Here is a 23,692-nt window from a genome sequence, read left to right as displayed (position 1 = left end):
CACTGAGTCTCTGGTACCTTCCATTAACAGTTGTCATTGAATGCTGCATCAGTTGGCTGCCTGTTTGCAGAAAAAAAAGTTGTTTTCGCGTTTGCCACCTGTTTCCGAAGTTTAGGCCACTCCTAAGACATTAGCAGTGATCGATAATCAGGCAGTTTCGCTGTAGATCGTCCAACAATGCTGACGAAACAGGATAAAGCTTGACACTTTGGTCACGCCTTCAATTTTATCCCACGGTTGAATATTCTCGTCCCCAGACCAGAGGTTGCGATCTTCCCGAGTCAACACCAAGAACAACGCTGTTTCACCAAATGTAATATGAAATCCGTGATTCACGGACTTCCGCTCAAAGGGAGCTTTACGCCTACGGGCAAATATCGTTTCTCTTGGTACTGACCTCTGGAGACGAGGTTGAGGGCTTCGGCAAAATACTTATGTCATCAGCGTGACTCATACCCATATGATCATCTTCTTTTCCGGCTGGTTTACGACCGTTTGAAAATCTGTGAATCTTCCATTCCAAATTCCGATATTACATCCCCAAGCTATTTCGTGTCTTTCAGCATTCTCGTCCCCATAGCCCATTTTCGTTTCTCTTAGCCGGCGGGGCCTTGGCACGAGAAACGTAAGAAACGCTTTGGGGACGAGAATGGTCTTTTAGTCTTTTAGTCCTTCCTCCACTTCCATTTTTGCGCTACTATCTGTTTCATTTTTTCGCCTCTGCCTTCGTTTCTCTTCCAAAACACAGTTCGCAGTACCCTCCCACGCCTAAGTTCTTAGGGTCGATCGTGTCACACTCCTCCTCGTGGGGAGGAGTGTGACACGATCGACCCTAAGAACGACTGCGTGGGAGGCTATTGCGAACTTAGCCTGCGCCCTTTCGAAAATTAATTTTATACGCGCACGAACTATCATGTTTTTACTACTCACTAAACATAAAAATTCTGTACGTTTTATTTTTATGGTGTTTTATTACGACGGTTAGCGAAGCAAACCGGTTTTCATAACTCAACTGCTGAAGGGTTTAAAGGTCAAATGAACAGAAATTTCAAAATGCCATTTTAACCAACCAAACGCTAAAACAATACATTATTGAGTAAAATTAACAAAAAAATGTGCAAAATGAATTTATATTTTACTTGAGAATCTTACAACTTTCCGGACGTATTTTGCTTATTTATCGCATTAAGAACTAGCTCCCGCTGAATATTCAAAGAGAGCGTTTAACCCCAAATAGAAAAACCAAAAATTAGCCGTCGTGGCTGACGTTATTCAAAATACGCAGAATTTCGTCATTTCACGTTGTTGTTCGGCAGAGAACGGCTTTAAAGTGTAGCAAGATTCAAAGCGCACGTGCTTAGTTAACGCACGTGCAGATAATTCTGCTCATTAACGCCAGGTGCTAATGAGAAAGAACAATAGAGATTCCTGATTTGTTTTCATACCAGCGTGCATTCTACCTGTGTCTCACATGATATGCAAAACGAAAGAAAACAAAACTTTAAGCTATTTTTGAACTTTAGCTATTTTATTTTAAAAAAATGTGCGTCTCTGAACAACAACCAACAATATATCAATCAACTGAAAAATGGCCGAGCAGAACGAATTAACTGCTTGAAATGTCACTAAGCATATTTATTTGAATTCTAAGGTGCGGTCTGCGGAATCGGTCTGCGGTCGTCTTCAGAAACACCAATTGTGACGTCACAAGTTTTCCGACAATGTTTCAATCTCGAGCCCAGAGTGACCCTCGGCTCCTCGGTCCGTCAGCGGTTGGTCAGCGGTAGGGTCGCCGGGACTCACTCTGGGAAACTGAAATGTATTTCTTGTTTTCTATTGGTTATTCACAGAACAATAGAAATCCACCAGGAAGTCTAAAAATCATCCCCGAAAGTTAATCAAACCGGAAACCCCTGAAGAAACATATTTTGCTTTCGATAGCCAAATGTTTGGAGTATCAACTTAATTTCAACTTTTCTTTGTAAAACACCTTAGAACTCGTGGAATGGCGCTACATAAATGAATTATTTTCTAATTCTACTCTTTTTACTGAACTCAAAAGAATACCATGAATAAAAAAGGTCTTCTTTTAAACTGCGTTTCTGAACGAAGTAAGCAACAACGACGGCGACACCGATTGGCGACACAAAGGACAAGGTCGATTGAAAACTAAATTTATAGTTGACTTACAAATCTCGCTAGAACTACTCTTTTCATTCAAATCTCCGTTTCGGCTGAAAAAAACTAAATATCGAAGACATTGTTCGATTCCAATTAATAACTTATGGCAATGCACCGCAGAATTTGAGCAGTAAGCGCTGTTGTTTTGTCGAAGGAAAAAAATATACAAAAAATCGTCATTCGTGAAGAAAATAAAAAATTGCTTGAAAACATGCAATCTATTCTGGAAAGCCGTTTTTATGAAAATTGCGTTAAAGATACGCTGTCAGGGAGAAGCCTTAGTCTTCGCAGACGGAATCCTGGAAGGCTTTCATTTCAAACAAATAAAGCAGAATGCTCAAAAAATCAAAATCAAAGCGCCAGACGCTCTATAGTTAACTCAATATTCTTCTTTCTTGCAGAATATTATTGTTACTTTTAATTGTTACTTCAATGAATACCAATTCCGTCAATAGTGTGTTAGAAATAGTTTAACTTTCTCGATTTACTTCCGTTCTGGGAAATTTACTTCCGCTTAGACCTAAGAGCATGCGCAATAAAAACCGGAAGACCAAGTTTGTGATCTGAAATCGACCTGGAATTGATCTGATCAATTCCAGTTTCCCAGAGTCCGTCCCGTACCGCTGACTGACTAGACGGACTCTGGGCTCGAGATTGACAACGTTTCCGAGCATTCTACGATTCTAAGGGCCTGAAAAAAGCATCTTTCAACTTGCGATATCTTTGCGATGCTATGTCCGATTACTTTGAAACTTCGGGATATGTTTATTTGGCTCTTAATAAACACATATGACAAAAATAAAAAATAAAAAATCGAAATTTCTGTTCATTTGACCTTTAATCTGTGCCAGTCAAAACCAGTTGAAAGTGCTGTGGCCGCGGAATAATATGATCGCTGAACGTGATCTTGCTGGGTCGGAATGGTAAAAAATTATTTTTTCTAAATGATCTGTAAACCGTTCATCCGGTTTATAAACGTAGAAAATTGTAAACTGAAGTGTAAGTGTCACAAAAATCGTTAAAATGCCTTTGCTGCATCAAATAGTTAAATTTGATAAAAATCTATTTTGTATGACATTTATCGCCAGTTTATTTTCGTGATTGCTCGTGCGGAACGTTGTCTGACGTGCATTCCTTCGACATTTGGAGCCGGCGGAAGAAAAATGGCTTTGTGACACTTATTTCGTTACTTTACCCTCATTCTGCAATTTTACCCCCGGTCTGCAGTCTGCAGTCTGCGTTTCACACTGACCCTGTCAAAAGTAAACAACTTAATGCAAATTTCCGTTGAAATTTGACCCGTGCATTAAAAAGTGAATTTTCGTCGGAGAGCTACAGTAGACTGCCATGAGCTGTTTCTTGATAACTACCACTACTTTGACCACATTCTCATCAGTCTTCTTTTTTATCCGTTTCTGACCGCAAGCTCTTGACTTTCTTTTAGAAACTCTCAGTTTATTTTCTATTTTCAGAAGGGTATGTTTCTAGGGTTACCCAGTAGGGCGTATTTAATTAATCATGACGTAATACGATTTCTCAGAAATTGTCGTGACCTTCCCGACTATCACTGGCAAAACAATCCGACCGAAAGCCGCGTTGGTAAGTGAAACTAGCCTTCAATATAACTATAATTGTTATCATTTTAGAGTAGAACGTATCATTTCAGTAGTCGGGATGTCAATTTATATGTCTTTGGGGTAATGATATAAAAGTCGATCTTCTGTTTAGAGTTCAGAATCGATTCAAAACGGACGTATACAAAACATGGACCCGGGTCCATGGACCACCTCTGTGGACCCGGTCCATGGACCACCTTGTGGACCCGGTCCATGGACCACCTCTGTGGACCCGGTCCATGGACCACCCCATGGACCACCCCTAATTTTCGAAAACAAATCAAAGTGGAGAGAGTTGAGACACGAGAAACCTACCTGTACCACTTGCACGATCGATCAAAACAGTCGCCATCTTGTTTCCCTCGATCCAGTCCTTCTTGTTAAAAACTATTCGCTAGTACTAAAATCAGGAACGCCGGACGGCCGGAACGCCGGAACCCAAAACAGATAAAACTAAAACCCAAAACAGATAAAATATATCGTGTAACCCTTACAAATATAAAGAGCTAACTGTAAACAGGCTAACCGAAGTACATAGTAGGCTAACCGAGGGGAAGAATAGACTAACCCGAGTGAATAGTAGGCTTACTATTCGTTCCTGTTAGCATACTATGCGCTCCGGTTAGCATACTATTCACCTCGGATAGCCTACTATGTACTTCGGTTAGCCTGTTTACGGTTAGCTCTGTATATTTGTAAGGGTTACCCAATATATTTTCTGCGTTCCGGGTTTTAGTATTCCGGCGTTCCTGAATTTATTACTAGCCGATGAAGTCTCGTTTGTCGACCGGAAGATCGAGGCATACTGGGCACAGGACTGGATCGAGGAAAACATTTCTTGTGTCTTTTTTCCTCGTAAACATAAATTTGTTTCATTTTATAGGGTACTCCGTAGGGGTAGTCCGTAGGATGGTCCGCGGAGTAGTCCGTAGCGTGATCCGCGGAGTGCGGGGTCAGTGGGTAGTCCGCGGATCGGGGGTCAGTGTTTTCAACTTTCCCAATCAAAGTGTAGATAAGAATGGGGACAGGGTATAAAATGACGCGCGGTTGCGTTCAATATTCTCGGCTTTCTCCGGTAGTCATTAGCCGGCAGGGTTTAGTCTTCTCCCCGCGGATTAATTTCGTTCGCAAGTACAACGGGAAGGACTGGGCAAAGTCACAAACTAATATTGTATATTATGGGATGCAGAATATCGATTGCTTTTCTATTTGCATTCGTTGTAAACGAAGTAAAGCTTTCAAATACGTGTAGTCAAGAAATACTGATAAAAAGCCTAGCAGAGTGTAAACAAGCAATGGCCACGGTACTGATATGTAGAGCAAGAACAAGAAGGTTGGTTCTGTTTTTGTTTTTAGATGCTACCTTGGAATACTCGCCAATCGCAGTTCTTGTGTGCGAGTATTCTATAGCAGCCTCTGAATGTAAGAATAGTCATGTAATCAGTACTATTCATTTCTGTTCAACCTGAACATGAGTAAATTTATTTTTACTAACATTCTGACCATACATCAATTATGTTGATACTTCTCAAAATAATTTATTACTTAAATATTTAACTACATGAACTGAATAGAAAATTATGCTCAGCAATAAGCATTTTGTAGAGTATACCTGAGCAGTTCTGTGAAACATAAAGAACTTTTTTTACCATTTTTGTTTAAACTATGTCAGAAAATTAACACTGAGGCTGTTTTTATTTTAATTAATGTGCAAAAGTATATTGCTGATAGAGATAACACCGACAACTGAAAAAAAAGAACCTTTAAAAACAATCATACGAACTCAGTAACATCAACAAGGATTACAAAAAAACTCAACGTACTTGAAAATAACTAGCAATAATCAACATCAGTCTTAGGTGACAAGTGACACCCCTTACAAAACTCTTAATAACACAAGGATTGAATTACAATCTTTCACAGAAAACACAATTCACAGCTACAAATTTTGGTGAAAATCTTTAAGTTATGTTTTGGATACAATCATATGTTCTTTTTACTAGCCCAGAAGTAGTTGTCGCTCTTTCTCGGTTTTTTCAGTTTCATCTACTGAGGTTTATTAGGATATTCAAACATCATTCTTGAAACTAGCTTGTTCTACGTTGTCATGTCCCCGAGTAAAGAAATATAGTAATTGGAGAACTTAATCGATCGCATGATCTGAATACCAAACTGAGCCCTTGTACAAAGTATGGGCTACATGGAAAAATCTCATTTCAAAACGTTGCTTACTGACAGAGTTCACCCCTCCTCCCCTCGCCTCGCCTGTTTGAACTGAAATGAACTGACGCAGTCCTTAATTACTGTGACCATTTGTGTATGTTGTGGTTTAATTTTTTCTTTGGTTTAAAATTTTTTCAAACCAGTTTGATTTTTATTTTCCTTTGTTTGAGATTATGTTAATGAACATAAGACAATGAAAGTTAAAAATCAAACTGGTTTGAAAAATTTTAAACCAAAGAAAAAATTGAACCACAACATGTACAATAGTGCCAGATAATCATATGCAGTAAAAATTATAAGTTATCTCTCTTGCTCTCTTTCAGTGTTAATGCTTAAGGTAAATGGTAGTTGAATCTTTCCACAATCAGTACACGAAGACTGTCATCAGGCACCACACTACCCAAGGTGATTTTAACTGCTGCTTCCTCAACTTTCGTGCACACTGGGTTCAGGTGATAATGGCGGGTTGAAGTAGCTACTTTGTAGCTGTTGTCAGTCTTGTTAAAGTATGAGTAGGACTCAAATCGGCCAAAACAAAAAGTTTTGTCCAGTTCAGCATCATACCCAGGTATGCTCGTTGATAGTGGTTTGCAACAACCAGCGCATTTCCTAATGCCACCAGCGATTTCCTTGAGTACCAGAGGAGCAGTTGGAGGGGGAACACTGGGCTTTGGTGCTTTCTTGATCACGATGGTCGTGTCATTTACTGCTTCAGATGTTAAATTCTGTTCGTCATTTACCTCATCTCTGATCTGTGAAGGAGGAGTATCCACTGAAGCTTTGCGTTTTCGGGGAGGTACTTTGGATCCCACGCTTTTTGGGGCGGTCGAGGTTGCAACTCTAGTGAGGTTTCTTCCAGTATACTGTGCCACCATCTTTTCAAAGCAATTTGTGTGGATTGCCACTGCCACTGAGTGTTGGCACATGTTGTTTCGTGTGTAATGTGTGCAAGGACAGGAGACCTTGCCACTCTTCAGGCATGACACTCTATGTGGAAGCTGGGAGCCGCTGTCCACCAGGAAAGTGCCAGGCTGGAACCCTTCTCGAACCGCATTGTTGTGAATGATGAACTTGGCTTTCTCCACCATCGAGGATGCCTCCTCCTTAGAAAAGTGAGAGGAAAGACTACTTAGAATTGGCATATCGTCCACTGTGGATGCGCTTGATGGGAAATGACTAGTGCTGGCGCCAGATGATTGCTTGGAATTAGCAGTAAACTTGAACTCGCGGCATGCCTTGTATGACTTGCCATCAGGTCGTACATTTCGAATTCTCTTCATTTCCTTTGTGCGTTCCTCGGGAGACATTTCAGCATATGGGGTTGTGGGCATGTAGCGGCGATATTCATGTTTCACTTGCCATTTCTCCGACATGCCAAACCAGGCCATTTCTTCTTCATAATCAAACGATTCTACAAAATCGAACAAGGAAATGATGAAGGAATCCATTTCCTGAGGTACAAATGAAGTCCAGGTCTTCATCATGTCGTTCATCGATTCTGGAACGTTTTGGTGGTAAGGCTCTTCACCAAGGCCAAGACCTTCCATCACATATTTTGTGGTACAGGTTTGGATATCTTGAGCTTTGTTGCGATCAAAGTATTCTGAAAACTTTGGTGGGCCTACCTTTTCGGACATTTCCATGGCATCCCATTCCTCACGAATAGTTGACAATCGTGCGTTGAACTCCTCACGAGAATCTGACCAGATTAGACCAGGCCTGTAATAGACATCTTTGCAGACCTGGCTTGTGAACTTCTGTGACAAACCAAGCTGACGGGCTTTTTCTTTTACATTACGTTGACTATGTATGTAGCATAAAAGAGGGTGTGCTCCTTGAAAGCCAGCTGCAAGAGCATTTCGTAAGGCGGTCTCATCATCTGTTCCTGTTGCGTGTAAATAGTGGGACAGTCCAGGAACTTCTCGTAAAAGGCGATGAACAAAGGAGAGATATGTACATTCCTCTTTAGTCATACATATCATCAGAGGACCGGGAAATGCTGGGGCATTGGATGATCGTTTAGCTTCCAGCATTGTGTTTCTGAAGGTTGTAACTAGAAGATAGAATGGCCCGAGCTGAAATGTTACGTCCACTCCTAACTCAGACACCCAACCTGGTCTGGAATGGCAGCAGAACTTGATCAAGTTCTCAATCTGGCGGTCCGTGAACAGAGTCACTGTTGGCAAGTCATTGCATGTTACGTCTCGAATAAAACCTGGGAAGGTGCTCTTTTGAAGTTCCAAGACGGACGCTAAAGGATCTTTTGACGCCGTAAGATCTTTTCTGCTTTCTTTCTTTTTTATGTGTGCGGCTTGTCGAACATTCCTTGGGAGTGAACCTTGACTCTCAGCTCCACAGACTCCCCCTGCTTGTTTCACTGTTTGGAATAGAGCCCTCTTTGTACCCTGCTGTTTTAGGTTTTCTGACATTGAATCTTTAGTGCTCTGCTTCGTCCTAACGTAAGCCAGGTTTTTTCGCTTTCTATTTCCATGGGCTTCAACTTCAAACTTTACGGGTTTACCATCAAAGTAGTATGTTAACAGCACCAAAGGGAACCACTGCTGGATGTCCTTGTTAAACTCGACGCTCACAATGGTTCTGTGATATGTTGGGCATGACTGACAAATGTAGGTGCGTCTACAAACTGTAACGTCGGCTAACGTTGGATCTTCGCCTTTACCGACCTTTTTCATGTTTCGAACTTTATTGTCAGCACCTCTTTGTAAAGTGAACTGTTTGGATTTGCATCCAGTCGACACCCAGACACCGTTGTCGTCGCAGTATATGTCATTTCTGTTGCCTAAGGCGTCCAAATCGATTATAAAAGACGCATTAGCCTGACAGCGACTGGGCACTCTGGTACTTATGAAATTTGGGGTGTCCCTGCCGTTCATCAGAATAGGAACCACATGGAGATTTTCAAGTGAATCCAGATTCACCAATTTGCACTGTGAATTTCCATTGAAAAAGTTGACATCTTGTTTGTCTTTAAGGGGAGACATTGATACGTCCAATTCGTCTCCACTGTCAAAAACGTCCTAAAAACAAAAAAAAATGCCAACACTGAATCGTTTAGGCCCGTGCATGTAGCGAGCAGGCTCTTTCGTGATGTTTATTTTGCACAAGTAGTCAACTGCTTGCAATAGGCAAATCAAACACCAAATTGTACATGTCAATGTCAGTGAGGGGGGGGGGGGGGTCATCTAGACCCTAGAATAAGGGAGTGCCTGCTCTCGAAAAAAATTTTCTCGGCCCTTCGGCCCTCTATTTTTTCTGGCCCCCAGGCCCTCCCCAAGATCTGCCACTGGTAACAATTGAAAAACAATTACAAGGTGTAAAAACAAACCGGCAAGTAGTATGTTGAGCCTTATGGTAAATCAAAATGTGTGTGGTATGTAGTAAAGCAGATGCTTGTTTTTAGGCATTGTCACTGTATTTTACACATTCTTTACCTTATGTTGACTTTTGTTGTAAGATCAATGTGGCACGATCTGTATATCAATAACTAAATACTTTACCTGTATCTTTTCATCCTCGCCTTATCAATATCTTTTCATCCTATGACATCTGGAGAAACCCTGCCGAGACAATACAATCACTCTAAATAAAAATTATTGGTCATAAAGTACAGTGGAACCCCGATATAACGATATGCCAATGGGGCAGTAAAATTATATCGTTATATCGATGAATCGTTATATTGTGATTCCGTCCCATACATTTTACTATTGCCGGGACATAGCATATTCACGTTATATCGGGAATAACGTTATATCGAAGATCGTTATATCGGGGTTCCACTGTACTAGTCATTAATTAGCAATCTGGCACAGGTGCGGGGGGGGGGGGGGGGGCGCACTTGATTTTGAGATGGTTCCTGCAATTTTAGAAGACCCATATTACAATTATTTCATTGGTAAAAGCAATTGTTCCAGACCCCCAAAGAGTTTTTTCAGTTTCAATCATTTAGAAGCGAGTGACCTACCCAACCCCCTCCACCCCCTCCGCCGGGCAACCAATTACAATCAATTGCTATTATTTCACCTTTTAAAAATTCAGATATTGAAATGGCAAGTACCTTCCGTAAAATTAAATTTCTCCTTTATTTTTTGATGTGTAAACTTATTATATCATGTAGATAATTGTCCTGATTAGATGAGAAGATTGTGGCCGTATTAATGCACCTATCAATGTTAAGCCCGAGGGGGGGGGGGGGGGTCGGGCTAACCACGGAAATTTGATCGTGAGGTAGGTCCCCAGGGTAGGGATTTTGATCGTACGTGATGGCCCCAGGGTAGCGATTTTGGTCATATATAGAAGGTTTGAAGGACATCTGACCACCTTTTATGGGGATTTTGACCAATTATTTTGTCCCGGGGGTGGGGAATTTGACATTTTTTTTATAGAAAATGTCAAAATCCCCACCCCTTGCCCGACCCCCCCCCCCCCCCTCGGGCTTAACATTGATAGGTGCATAATTTGTAGACATGCGCCGTGTTGCAGACAAACATATCAACAAATGAAAATGTGATTACAGGTTTCAGTTTATACCTTTGCTACATCCCTTCCGCTTCCTAAATTCAACAAAAACAAATTTACTTGGGCCGTAAGTTTGTGACTCAATTTTTGAGATTCTCATACGATCTAAAAATAACTTTCACGCTTCGTTTGTTCTACATTCATTGCATGCAATACATTTTACCGCGAAAAGGTCAAGTAGAGTTTGCAATCTGCTTTAACAAGGTTTATACAAGGGTTAACATAGTTATCAAAGCCTTCACAATTAATTTGGACTTGCAGAAAACAAAGAAAGAAATTTTCACACGCACGGGTTCTCTCGATCGGTTTTCCGTCGCAGTCCATAAAATAAAGCTCAACAAGCTATCATCCACATGCCATACAGTATTGAAATTCTCAATTTTACTTACCCGGTTGGTTCATTGTCTTTCTCATTAATCTTCTCGCACACCTCCACACTATCACTAAAAGAAAGGACATAAAATATTTAGTTGAATATATTATTTCCGCTTTTCAACAGACATGTCAAAACAGTTCTCACCTGCCTGAATCGGAGCTTTCATTGTCTGAATCGGAGCGTTCATTGTTTGACAAATCGCCATACATATCTAGAAACATAAAATAAAGTAAAATATATCGACCTTGAATAGTTCTGAGTATATTAACAAAGGAACGTATCCAAAAATTCAAAAAGCAATGATCTCACCTTCGTCCATGGTTTCCACGTGCATACGACGAAAAAAAGGTTACCTAGGTGGTCCATGGACCGGGTCCACAGAGGTGGTCCATGGACCGGGTCCACAAGGTGGTCCATGGACCGGGTCCACAGAGGTGGTCCATGGACCCGGGTCCATGTTTTGTATACGTCTGATGTCGAGTACGACATCGAAAATAATTCGGTCCGTCGAACTTCATTTCACATGCTTCGATCCTCTTACATATCGTAGCTAACGTCTGAAAAAGTATACTTTATAGACAAAGGAAAACAGTTCAATGTAACTACAGGATCATCTCATGTTAAATGCGAATTACAGTCGACTGTTGTTGAAGGTAACGGAGCATGGCGGCTGGCCTGGGAGCATTTGAAAGTCTGAGCTATTAGCAATGCTTTTCTCTGTATTCTGAGTCACTTTCATGCGACATTTATCGTTCATTAACTTGTCAACTTTAAGCTATAAGTGGTCAATGTGCAACGCCGTAATCATTTTATAGTGTTTATTGTGTCGCTGTCGCATTTCAGTACGGTAACCGTAATTATGTCGCTTGTCGCTGCTTAGAAATTCCTGTGTCGTCACGATTCAGGCCCACATCGGTTGTCGCTTTTACCCCTTGGAAGCCCTCGAGGACATGAAACAGGCTTCCAATGATATAAGCATTTCAGACACTTAAGCCATTTTCTTGCATGTTCGTAAATATATCTATAAATACACGTCCTCCTAGATGTGTTTGCATTCAATATACTTTTGTACTGAATTCAAACCACTCGTTTAAAGATTCCACACGAACTAAGAAACTTGATCCAACAGCTTGCTAACAGCGCAATGTGACCCTTGCTGCGAAATTCCATCGACACGCCTGGAATAAGCACCCTCAAATTAATAAATGGACAAAGCAAGCACAAGCACGGCAAGCACAAGCACAAGGATCAAAATTTGTCCTTTTTTCGTGATCGCGCTTGTGCTTGCGCTTGTGCCTGCGTCGCTAGTGAAAACCAGGCTTTAGAGTCATATCTTAGAAAAATAATAGCGGAAATATGCAGTAATGTTGGGGGCGCAAATATTTTCCCAAGCGTGACAAGCGCCTTTTAAGATTTTCGACTTTATGAAGCTATAGATCCAAGCGATTTGTTTAGACATGTTTAACTATAAACTTGGTTCTTTTTGGCAGCGTCGACGAATGTTCACTACATGGCCAATATTTAAAGCATAAAAGCCCCTTCGTTCTGGTGATTACTCAAGAACGACACAAGGTAGGTAGTTTTTTCGAGATACAGTGGAACTCCGATTTTATAATCGTAAATTTAACGATATTTTCGATTCAACGATTAACATTTTGTTTCCCGGCAAAAGCTACAGTAACTGAAATTGTCTGGAGCAGAAACGCGATTTAACAATATTCGGTTCAACGATATTCCCGGTATAACTGTGGTGATCTGGTGACCCAAGCAAAACGTTTTTCCCGTTACAACGCAATAGGTAATGCCACATACCGTTATAGAGTAACAAACAAACACCTATGTAGCTATTACACAATGTTTATTCCGGTACACCAATTCTTTGTCCAGTAGGAGGGTGCTAATGGGGTTAACAGTTAACTGACAATTGGCCAAAAAATAGTAGTTAATTGATATTTGGCCAACAAATTAGTAGTTAACTGATAAATGAAACATTAACAGTTAAGTGACATTCTATTAACCCTATTCAGACCGGGCTTTTTTGGACCTTCTCAGACCGGGGGGGGGGGGAGCCCCCCTATGTAACTTCCAGAATATTTAAGCAATCACCATGAAACTTATCGGATGTTTTGTACGTCCGAAACTTTTTCTTTTGGTATACGTAACGGGATGGTGACGTCACATCATGTGACAATTACATCATGATGTCAAAACAGCCGCCATCTTGGATTTCAAAATTTTTCCAAAATGCCATAAAACCACCCAAAATCACTGCCAATTACTCAAAATGAATATAAATGTGCTTTAAACCCGTAGAAATGTAAAAATAATTCCATTTAAGTTGATTTTTATTAACAGAAACACACAAAAGTACAAATTTGGGAAAACATGCCCTTCAAAATGCCGTTGCCATGGTGATGACCAGTTCCTGACACATCATCCAACGCTACCAAATTATTGCCAGATAAAATTTTAGGAAAACTCAGAAAGTTTGGCAGCGTTTGGTTAAATCTTAAAAAAGTTATAAAAGTTCAGGGCGTGGTCAAAGTTATTCTAAGTTTTTATCGAGTTGATGACAAAGGATCGACATTCAAACGAAAACAGTGGTTGCGTACCGTTTGACATGGAAAAACACAATTCAAGCCATGTCTTCGAGCCCAGAGTGACCCCCGGCTGTTCGGTCCGTCAGCGGTTGGTCAGCGGTAGGGTCGCCGGGACTCACTCTGGGAAACTCAATCTCGAGCCCAATCTCGAGCCCAGAGTCCATCTAGTCGGTCAGCGGTATGGGATGGACTCTGGGAAACTGGAATCGATCAGATCAATTTCAGGTCGATTTCAGGAAGAACCTTGGTCTTCCGTTTTTTATTGCGCATGCTCGTAGTTCCAAGCGGAAGTAAATTTCCCAGAACGGAAGTAAATCGAAAAAGTTGAACTACAGTATTACTGGTGTTTATTGATTCAACAAAAGTAACAATAACGTCCTGCAGTTAACAAAAGAGAGAGTTAACAAAAATGCGTCTGGTGTTTGATTTCCTTTAGTCTCTTTCTTGAGCATTCTGCTATGTTTGTTTTAAAATCAATGGTGTTGTTAGCCTTGCAGGATTCCGTCCGTGAAGACTTCGTGCGTGTGTCCGTTGTTGTTTTGCCGAGGACAGCTAAGAAATTTACATAATACACAGCGCAAAAACAAGCTATTGTTATGTTCATAAAAAAAATTTTGTTTGGCGACTTTCGCATACTTTTGTTTGGCGACTTGTGTATATTGGAAAGGCTTCTCGCTGACAGCGCATCTTTTCAGGATAGGTTGCATGTTTTCAAGCAAACAATTTTTTCCTCGTTGAATGGCGGTGATATTAATAAAGACGTTGAAGGCCACACGCACACAGGTCAACGCTATTCAAAAGGCGTAATTAGCATTTTGGCGACTTAGCACGTGCACACGTGTGTTATAATTTTTGTACAATTCATTTTCTTCAGCAAAACAACAACGCGTTTTGTTCGAATTCTGCGTCAATAGTAATTATTTTGAATCGTGCACTGTCTGCCATATTCAGTTTTTCAACCGGAACGGAGATTTGAATGAAAACAGTAGTTCTAGCGAGATTTGTAAGTCAACTATAAATTGAGTTTTCAATCGACCTTGTCCTTGGTGACGCCGTCGTTTGTTGTTTAAAAACTCCGTTCAGAATCGACGTTTAAAGGAAGTCCTTTTTTATTCATGGTATCTTTTACGTTCAAAGAGAAGGGAAGAATTAGAAAATACTTCATTTAGTTAGAGCCATATCACGATTTCTTAGGTGTTTTTACAAAATTAAGCTGATACTTCTGAACATTTGACCATGGAAAACAAAAAAATGTTTTTCCAGGGTTTCCGGTTTGGTTTACTTCCGGGAAGATTTTCAGACTTCCGTGTTGATTTCTATTGTTCTGTGAGGGCAAATAGAGAAAGAGAAATACATTTCAGTTTCCCAGAGTGTCTACCGGCGACCCTACCGCTGACCAACCGCTGACGGACCGCGGAGCCGGGAGACACTCTGGGCTCGAGATTGTCTCGAGCTAATTACGCCTTTTAAATAGCGTTGACCGGTGTGCATGTGGCCTTTAACGAATTTATTAATATCACCGCCATTCGACGAGGAAAAAATTGTTTGCTCGAAAACATGCAACCTATCCTGAAAAGATGCGCTTTCAGCGAGAAGCCTTTCCAATATACAAAAGTCACGAAACAAAAATATGCGAAAGTCGCCAAACAATTTTTTTTTTGTATGAACAGAACAATAGCTTTTCCGTGCGTTGTGCACTATGTAAATTTCTTAGCCGTCCTCTGCAAAACAACAACGGACACACGCACGCTGCACGCAGTCTTCACAGACGGAATCCTGGAAGGCTAGCAACACCTTTGATATAAAACAAATATAGCAGAATGCTCAAGAAAGAGACTAAAGGAAATCAAAACACCAGACGCTATTTTGTTAACTCTCTCTTTAGTTAACTGCAGGACGTTATTGTTACTTTTGTTGCTTCAACAAATACGAGTTCAGTCGATACTGTGTTAGAAATACTGTAGTTCAACTTTCTCAATTTACTTCCGTTCTGGGAAATTTACTTCCGCTAAGAACTACGAGCATGCGCAATAAAAACCGGAAGACCAAGGTTCTTCCTGAAATCGACCTGAAATTGATCTGATCCATTCCAGTTTCCCAGAGACCGTCCCGTACCGCTGACCGACATAGACGGACTCTGGGCTCGAGATTGTGGGAAACTGAAATGTATTACTTGTTAGTGCAGAATGCACTATTGTGATGGTTTGGTGGGTTGGCGTCTGCTAAACCCCTAAACCACTAAGCCACTAAACCACTAAACCGCTAACGCGATGTAAACTTTTAATCACTAATTAATTAATTAATATCAATTAATTAATTATTTCTGTAAAGGGGGGAGGGGATGGAGAGAACCTGACCTTGTGCCCTTGGTAAAACGGGGAGTATATTTACGACACTTACAATTGAAGAACTCAAGGTATATATTTGTTTCAGAAAGCACTATACTCTCCTTGTAGTACTATTCTTTCTGGAACAAAATACTTTGTGCTAAACGCATGCGCAGATCAGTCTACATCATGAACATTGCGTGTTTCTTCTGCAGAAGGATTCGTGTAGACTCCGTGGCGCCAAGCTAAAACCACAAATTAATTGAATTAAACACTAAGGCGTCATAGTGGTTCATGTGAAATATTTATTGATATGGCAACGCTGTTTTCTTAGAAAAGGTGATCTAGCATCTCATAATCAATTGATAATATCTGTGTTATAATCAATGTCGCCTTGTTTGCAGAAAAATAAATAACGTTACCATATCATCACGTTCCATCCGTTTTCGACAAAAACATAAGTGTAATGTTACATGTTTTTGACAAAAATTAAAGTATATTGTTTGCTGTTTCAATATCAAACAGAAATTTCAAGCTATCGAAAATTAAAATAACAGGGACGTGTTTAGAAATTTTGTATTAAAGCCTAACGTGGTGTGCTTTTCAATGCCTTAGAATTCCTGTAGAATCCGTGGCGTTAATTAAATTAAACTTAAAAGACATCACAGCGATCTGCGAGAAAAACAACAGACGGTGAATATCATATTATATCCGTCACTTCCTTTCCTTTGGTTTGTTCTCCATCGGCTGAACTAATCTCCGTTTTATTTTGTAAAACCTCTGCCTCTTAAGTTGTTTGAACATGCTTTCGTGACGGTTCCGACATTACTTGAAAGAAATCTTCACACTACGTGCTTCTCGGCTTCATGCTTGAGTAAGCGTGTGACGTGTTCACCAGACCGTGGCAAGAGCATGATCTGGCGAACGAAATGCTTTAGCGACAATTTCGGGGGAAAAGCCGCAATTTTTAGCGACAATTTCGGGGAAAAAGTCGCAATTTCGACATGTTATGCTTTGTAATTCATAGTTTGTGCTCTGCTCGTGCACTGTCCTGAAAATTTGTTATTTTTTAGGTCGTTTTCTAAATGCTGAAGGAGGCAATGCGGTATGATTCTTGTAGAATCCGTGGCGTTAATTTAATTAGACTTAAACGCATCATAGCAGTCTAAGAGAAAAACAAAGGTATCATGTTACAAACCTTTGCACGAAAAGCACAAATATCATGTTTGGAGTAGCAACTTAATTTCAACTTTTCTTTGTAAAACACCTTAGAACTCGTGGAATAGCGCTACATAAATGAAGTATTTTCTCCTCACTGAACTCAAAAGGACACCATGAATAAAGAAGGAGTTTAAAAGCAACAACGACGGCGACACCGATTGGCGACACAAAGGACAAGGTCGATTGAAAACTAAATTTATAGTTGACTTACAAATCTCGCTAGAACTACTGTTTTCAATCAAAACTCCGTTTCGGCTGAAAAACTAAATATCGAAGACATTGTTCGATTCCAAGTAATAACAGAATTTGAGCATTAAGCGCTGTTGTTTTGCCGAAGGAAAAAATATACAAACAATTAAAACGCACGTGCACGAGCGTGCACGTGCAGAGTCGCTGTACTGCTCATTAAAACCTATTAAATAGCGTTGACCGGTTTGGCCAGTACTAATTAATGTTACCGTCGTTCGTCAAGAAAAAAAAAATATTTGCTTGAAAACATGCAATCTATTCTGGAAAGCTGTTTTTATGAAAATTGCGTTAAAGATGTACTGTCGGGGAGAAGCCTTTTAAATATGAGAAAGACGCAAAAACTGAATAATTATGCGAAGACCGCCAAACAAAATTAAAACGAACAGAACAGTACCTTCCTCGTGCGTTGTTCATCATGTAAATTTCTGAGTCGTCCTCTGCAAAACAACTACGGGCACACGCACGCAGTCTTCGCAGACGGAATCCTGGTAGGCTTTCATTTCAAACAAATATAGCAGAATTCTCAAAAAATCAAAACCAAAGCGGCAGACGCTCTGTAGTTAAGTCATTATTCTTCTTTCTTGCAGAATATTATTTTTACTTTTTGTTACGTCGATAACTACCAGCTCCGTCGTTAGTGTGTTTGAAATAGTTTAACTTTCTCGATTTACTTCCTTTCTGGGAAATTTACTTCCGCTGCTTAGACCTAAGACCATGCGCAATTAAAACCGGAAGACCAAGTTTCTGATCTAAAATCGACCTGAAAACGATCTGATCAACTCCAGTTTCCCATACCGCTGACCGACGGGCTCTGGGCTCGAGATTGTGGACAAAGCTCGTAAACATTTGATCGATTCCATGGAAATCAGTAAAACGACAAGCGGAAAAATTTGGATGGTGCATTTGTCTTAAAGTTGTTACCTACAAACACACGGAACTGCCATGGAGATTTGATAAATGCCTGTAAGGTGATTGGTTAATGTTGACGCAGGATGAACGAGTCTCTGCGCGGTGATTGGGTCTTGATGACAACCCATCAACGTAAACACGAGCGCACGCGACAACAACGTTTCAACCATTCTTGCAACCGTTGGTAAAAGTTGATTTTCAGCTTGGGGTAAAGATTTGAGGTTTCATTCGAGGTTCACTGTCTGGAAGCCGAAAGCTATGCAATTTTTCATAAGAGTTTGCAAATATCTCAAGACCGAAGCGAAAATTTAAATGTAAGCTTCGAGCTTGTGGGGTCGCATGAAAGTAAACTTAAAAAAAAATAAATGCCATAAATAACAACACAAGTTGAACAAACAGAAGAACGTCGGCGACAAATCCCAAACAATCGTCTACTTGGAGCCAAGTTCACATTCTCCCTTTTGATCGTCCTGTGAATGATTTTGCTTGGTTGTTAGCTCATGGTGTTGTGTTCACTGCTGATCGTCTCCGTTTGTCCTTTGGTATGACCTCTGTCCCGCCTGACTGCTTTTGTGGTGCTCCCTTGGAGACAGCGTCCCATCTGTTTTTTGAGTGCCCTCTGGCTCAGAGTGTTCTTGGTTGGGTGCAAAGTCTCTTGGTTCGGGCTGTTCCATCTGCCCCCTCGCTTTGTCTTCGCCATATCTTTTTTGGCTTTGACATGGCTGAGTTTACGATTATTCCGAGAGTCTTTGTCTACCTTATCAACTTGTCTAAACATCGAATCTGGCTTGCTCGTAATGATTTCCGTTTCAAAAATCAAATGCCCTCTGCTCTGGATGTTATCTATTCGGTTCGTTCTCAGGTCTGCTTCATCCTTAAGCTTTGGTTTTCCCAGTTTTCCGGTCGTCGTGCTCGTCAGTACTTTTCTAAACAGTGGGGCGCGTCTGGTGTTGTTGCTTCCGTTTCTGATGGCCTCTTAGTGTTTAATCTGTAGTATGTTTCTTATTGAGTATCTTGTGTTTGAGTCCTAAAGTCTGAATCCAAAAATTCCAAAAAATTCAAAAAAAATCCGTGTTCTGTGTCTGTGGTAATGTTTTCATGTTCCTTTGTCTAATGTGTTGTTCTATGTTGAGGTTCACCTGTGGGCAGGGTGTATTCTCCTATCCTTCCATGCTTTGTCTGAGTCTGTTCTAGGTCTGTTTCCATGTCTGTAGTCTGGCCCGGGGAGAGGCCGAGTTCGTTGCTCGGGTGCCTTTTGACGTCCTCGAGGACCCTCTTCCCGGTTTGCGCGTGATAGCATTGCACTACGCTATCACCTGCATCCAAAAAAAAAAAAAAAAAAAAAAAAAAAATCCCAAACAATCGTTAATTTTCCTTGCAGTTACTGTTTCAGCAACTGTATTCTTTTTGCTTGCAATTTGTTACTGCAGTGAGATATTTGTTTTGCTGTGAATTATACTGACTACACTATCACGTAGTTTCAATCCATAAAAAGAAAAAGTGCGACGAAACTGAAGTCTGCGGGTACCCATAAAGTGGCTCATCATGTAATTGAAACTCGCGGCAGGCGTTCGCATTGACAGAGGTTAAAAAATCTTTCGGCATCCTTTTAGATTCGGCTGAAATTGAGAATTGGGCTCAAATGGTAATTTTAAAACGTTTAGCTGTTGCTAAAGTTTATCCTCGCTGAGATCGCTCATTACAGCAAAACACGGCAAAATGATGACAAGCTGTTGCAGTTGCGCTCTTGTAATTCAGACTTTTTGCATAATTTCGCTTTGTTTTGTTTATTCATCTGGCTTTAACAGTTCGTTTTAAATCGTATGTCTTCGTTCCATCTTGAAGAAGAGGCCAGAAACGATTAGAAAACATGAGCCGCCAGCGAGTGTTTTCTTTATAAACATTCCAAACAGAAAATTAATTTCAAATCAATTTAGTACAGCCAAAACAGCAAGCAAAAGAACTGACTGTGGTAACGGATGTGCTGAAAAAAAAAAAAGAAAAGAAAAAAACTTATTAACAGCGGGGGCAACTTAAGTGTCAACCATTTCTAGTCAGTATGAAAAATCCCTTCATTAGTTTGCTTATACCTTGACTAGTCATGATGTAGTTAATAAACATAGACATAATAGACATAATTTTTTACCCACGAAGAGCTTAGGATTACAAATAAAAGACGTTTAAAAAGCTAAAAAGTGCATATAATGTACAAATTTTGATTATGGTATGAATAAATAGAAATCTATAAAAATATAACTTTCCTTTAAAAGGCATCTAATATTAAAAAACTCTTTAAAAATTACAATTTTAATTAAAGATGTCTAAAATCACAATTAGAAAGATCTTTAAAAATTACAGTCCACAGAAAGAGCAACCGCAGCTTTCTTCTATGGGTAATTTCGATTTAAACAGTAATTTATTAAAAGTGGCGAGATCTTCAACCTGGCGGACTTCAATAGGTAAATCATTCGAAATGCGTCGAATCGTATTACATGTACTAAAAGAATTTTGAAGCCATGATGTAGCCTTTATTACCTATATCATCCATACCTATACCTGTACCTATACACTAATCGGGCTATATTTAATTCACTGACCTATTTCAACTTTTGCACCCTTCAGGTTCAATGCTAAAATTAATATCAGAAGCGTCCCCAATTTAATGTTGAATCGATTACAGAGCCGGCTGAAACGCCCCTGGTAAATGAAGCTAGAAATTCGATCCGTCTGCTCAGTACTTTACTTCTGAGGCCATTCTGTGGGAATGTTTTTAGATGATTTTACCCGCTGTAAGGCAACGAGGATTATTTTTATTATAAAGGGGACTTTATGACCATTTTACGGAACATTTGAATTTATTTCGTTTAAACAAGGGAGAAAACTATTTAAGAGATCAAGGGAACATTTAGACCTCCTGAACGCCATCGAAAGTTTTTAGAACTTTGTAAGAATGGAATGAACACTGTTTTTTTCAGTCTCCATCGTCTGCCTCATCACCCTTTGAATCTTTACAGGTTTTTTCGTGCAGCGTACGTAATGTTTTTTTTTTTTTTTTTCTAGGCATGAAGTTCGTATATTGCCAATAACTATCAATCATTGTTATGGCGACGTATCTACCATCAGTGGCATCTACAAAAGAGAAAACTAATTATGCCAGGCTCTGCCGTCTTCTGATTGAAGTTGGATCTCAGGCCTTACGAGACATTTTCAATAAAGTTCATTCACCGGCAAGTCTTTACAGAGTTCTTACAAATTGTCAAGCCATATTAAAGTCACTGAGGTCAAAAGGAATCCTTGATCCAATACAGTGGGGCATATTGTACCCAGCAATCCCTTCTTCTGTTTCCTCAGCAAAATTTGACATAACAATTTTGTGCGTCCTCTTGAGAAACATCTGTGGTCTACCTGGTCCTGCAACAGGTTGGAAAACCCTTCCTGCTACATTAGACCAGAGTCTTGAAGCAGATATTGTTCGACTTAAACATTACAGAAATACTGTGTATGCTCATGTAGCGGAAGCTTCTGTGGATGATGCAAAGTTCAACAGCTACTGGGCTGACATCCGGGACGTACTGGTGAGATTGGGGAGGATCAAGTTATGCAGTTGCCATAGCTAAACTGGAGACTGAGTGTATGGACCCTGCTTTCGAGGAACATTTTAAAGCGCTTCTTACTCAGTGGAAGAAAAATGATGAAAAGATTCGGGACGAGTTGGTTAAAATTAACGATAAACTAGAACGACATAATGATAAACTAGAAAACATGCACAAGGATGTGTGCGATTTAAAAGACGCTTTCGCCGCTTGTGGTGAGTAATTTGAGGGATTCTAACGTTTAAATGAATATAATGTCTGTTATATCAGTTTATTTACTGTTGCTAAAACACTATTATTTTCTTCGGGGAAGCAATTACGGTGAGAGAAGAGGTAAAACATAACTCCAAGCTTCTTGTTTGAACAGAACGTTTTTGGCACGGTATCATGGATTGACGGCAAATAGTGGAAAAAGTACGTTTTCTATCAAATTATGAGAAAGTCTAATTGACGTCCTGAAAGTAAAATAGCTTGTCCGGACTTCACCATGTAACATTTGAATGAGGTTTAAACATCCGTTTAAAAAAATAAAGAAGAAAACAAAGAAAACATCAGTAGCAACAACAAAACAACGTTTGATGTAGTGTGTCAAATGGAGTTCGCTTGTTAAATGGCACCATTGGCAGTGGGGAGTTTCTTTTTTCTCCAAGATCCGCGAACGCAAATAAAGCGCCATCGATAATCCGGTGCTAGTAGACTTCTCGCAGTCTGTTGATTAAGAACAAATTTCAACGACACAAAGTTCTGTCGTAAACATAGCATATACATAACAACATTTAGATGGAAACTTAGGCGAAGCGCTTTTAATAATTATTATCTCTGCCAAATTTTCTGAAAAGTATAAATGCAAAGGATTGCCACGGAACCCAATGAAGTGTTGTATGGTGAAAATTTATCAAGTTAAAAAAAAGAAAACGTCGCGACGGTGGTTTGGATAATAAACTGATCTCTTTTAGCAGATATTGAACGATTTTATTTCTCCGTTTACACTTTGCTTTTTGTTCCTATCTAGAAGTTATCTCAAACAGTCGAGAAACATTTTTATCAAACTTCCAAAAAACTCGAACTCTTTTCGTATTTATCTCTTACTCTGTGCCTGCGTTCCTCTGAACAGCAATTGCCCGTTATGCTGGGTAACGCGGGTAATGGGAAAGAGATTGTTTCCGCATAATGCTCCGCTAAGGATGCGCACGTCTACCTGTTTTTCGTGGCCTCAAAGATTTAGCCCGCAAATTTTACGGTAATAAGCTAGGTGACTAATTATTTATGAGTTTCATAACTTGAATTCTTCACTCTCAGGTACGTTGCCCATTGCAATAAAGTTAGTTGATGCTACCTTCAAAAACACAGGCACTGACGATCATGTACAGCAAGAGAACAAAAAACGGCGGCTTATGTCTGAGGTGTGTCAGAACTTCTTTGAGACTATGGCAAATGGCATTCCGTCTGAGCACATACCTTACTGCCTTCTATGCTATCTTCAATCAAAACTCGAACTAGAAGTAAAAGAGGCAACTGAAGGTAGTTTAAGAATAACAGTGCAGTGCCACACTTTGGAAATTCTTGAACGTCTGTGGGAGGACTATAATACTGGTCACCTAAATACAGTAGCCGAGGAAAGCCTATTAACAGATGATATTAAAAGAAGATTTGGTGTGGTTTCTGTAAAGTTGAAAACAACTATTTTGGAAGAAGATTACTTGGCATGCAAGTCGTCTCTTTTTTTGCGTGAGTAAAAAAGTTTACTTTTCCATAAATTCAGCCACGTTTCTGCCATTACAAAAGCGATGAAGATGCAATCGTCTTTAATGATTTGTGCCCCTAATTGGCCTTTCATTTAGCTGTTAGTATTCTTCAA

The 23,692-nt window shown here is 40.0% G+C and overlaps 1 protein-coding gene and 1 pseudogene across 1 annotated transcript in view; both read left to right on the top strand.

The window, feature by feature from the left end:
* Nucleotides 1-23,692, top strand: part of LOC144640816 (uncharacterized) — a 142,805-nt gene that overhangs the window by 82,290 nt on the left and 36,823 nt on the right. The gene's annotated exons all lie outside the window — the stretch shown is intronic.
* On the top strand, nt 21,343-22,091 carry LOC144640831 (E3 ubiquitin-protein ligase DZIP3-like; annotated as a pseudogene).

This window comes from Oculina patagonica, unplaced genomic scaffold (assembly GCF_052425735.1).
Source record: "Oculina patagonica isolate OP01 unplaced genomic scaffold, crgOcupat unplaced5, whole genome shotgun sequence".
In the NCBI taxonomy this organism is placed as follows: domain Eukaryota; kingdom Metazoa; phylum Cnidaria; class Anthozoa; order Scleractinia; family Oculinidae; genus Oculina; species Oculina patagonica.
This window is presented reverse-complemented; position numbering and strand designations above follow the sequence as displayed.